The 1,735-nt window shown below is 59.3% G+C and overlaps 1 pseudogene; it reads right to left on the bottom strand.

Moving 5' to 3' along the window:
* Nucleotides 1-161: 161 nt before the first annotated feature.
* LOC114073338 lies at nt 162-926 on the bottom strand (annotated as a pseudogene).
* Between the last annotated feature and the right edge of the window lie 809 nt (nt 927-1,735).

The following is a 1,735-nucleotide window of genomic DNA, read 5'->3' as shown; positions in this document are numbered from 1 at the left end:
TGACCTTGGGGGGTCCCAGCCAAGGCAGGAATCTCCACACACCCCCCAAGAAGGGTTCTGTTGGCACAACCTGCCCCTGGCAAAGGGGACTGGCCCTTTCTGGTAGAAAGGGATGGACTGACAGTCACTGGACTCCAGGCGTTGCCTCACCATCAGGGGGGTCATTCAGGGTGGAAGCAGCGGCCGAAGCTCTTCCCACAGTCAAGGCACTCGTGGGGCTTCTCTTACTGGTGGGTTCGTTGGTGTTTGGTCAAGGCAGAGCTGTGGGTAAAGCTCTTCCCACACTCCCCACACTTGTAGGGTCTCTCCCTGGTGTGGAGGCGCCGGTGGTTGACCAGGGTGGAGTTGTGTTTAAAGCTCTTCCCGCAGTCGGTGCAGCGGAAGGGCCTCTCGTCTGTGTGTATCCGCTGGTGCACGAGGAGATCTGAGCTGCGCTGAAACCTCTTCCCACATTGCAAGCACTTGTAGGGCCGTTCCCCAGTGTGGATGCGCTGGTGGTTGCAGAGGTTGGATCTGTCCCTGAAGCTCTTGCCACATTCCCTACACATGTAGGGCCGTTCTCCAGTGTGGATGCGCTGGTGTTGGAGCAGGTTGGAGCTGTTCCTGAACCTCTTCCCACATTCCCCACACAAGTACGGCCGTTCCCCAGTGTGGATGAGCTGGTGGTGTACCAGGTTGGAGCTGTTCCTGAAGCTCTTCCCACATTCCCTACATGTGTAGGGCCGTTCCCCAGTGTGGATGTGCTGGTGGATGAGGAGGGTGCAGCTCTGCCTGAAGCTCTTCCCACATTCCAAGCACCTGAAGGGCTTCTCCCTGCTGGGAGGCTGCTCAACAGATGCACCACAAGACAGGGTCAAAGGTTCACTGACTTCCTCCTCATCTGCCTGGGGGGCCCCCGGCAGCTTCCCCGCAGCCTCCTCCTCCATTCGCCCAAGCCTTGGGAATGACAAATCCTGCTGGGGGGAAACAAGGGCTGAGGAGGTCAGCTTGGGGGTTCCTCCTGCCCAAGTCCATCTCTAGAACTCCTCAGACATCCTGGGACCATAAAAACAGCCAAAACATCACAATTCAGCCCAGAAAAAGTAATCCACCAAGATTCAGGCAAAAAAAACCTTCTTGAAATAGCAAAACAAGCCCTGTCCCCCAAACTTCAGAAAGTTGGGATTTAGCCAAAAAAGACACCAAAATATGAGAATTCAGTCCAAAAATCTCTCCCACAAGTTCCCCCTCTCTGGTGTGTCCCCTCTGGGGTTCAAAGGGTCTCCCCTGTCTGGGATGTTGGGGGTCCCTCTTAGGGATGCTGGGAGTGTTGGGGGTCCCAAGGGTCCCTTCTCCTCTGACTCTCACCTTTGGGGTGCCGCCTTCCCAGACATTCCCCCTCTCCAGGTTCTCCACCTTGCTGTCCCAGGGATCCCAGGGGTCCCCACTCTCCAGGCTTCCCCTTCTCCGCTCCCCCCGTTTCAGGCTCCCGGGGGTCCCGGGGCTCCTCCCTCTCCGTGCTCCCCCCTCCAGCCTGCCGGGGGTCCCCCAGCTCCGCCATCGCCCACTCCGCCCTCCACCCTCGGCAGCTCCCAGGGGGACCCAAAAACTGCTGTGTCTGCCCAGCCAGCCCCGGGCTGACAGTGGCCCTGAGCCTGTCCCTGCTCCTCCCTGCAGGCTCCGTGGCCGGGCACACTTTGTGTTCCTGGGTGCCACCAGCTCAGCAGCTGCAGCCGCTCCAATCAGCGCCCGCAGC

Source organism: Empidonax traillii, unplaced genomic scaffold (assembly GCF_003031625.1).
Source record: "Empidonax traillii isolate 1590-97213 ecotype Southwest subspecies unplaced genomic scaffold, ASM303162v1 scaffold6085:size6551, whole genome shotgun sequence".
NCBI classification, from domain to species: Eukaryota; Metazoa; Chordata; class Aves; order Passeriformes; family Tyrannidae; genus Empidonax; species Empidonax traillii.
The sequence above is the reverse complement of the archived record's forward strand: the minus strand, read 5'-3'. Positions and strand labels throughout refer to the sequence as shown.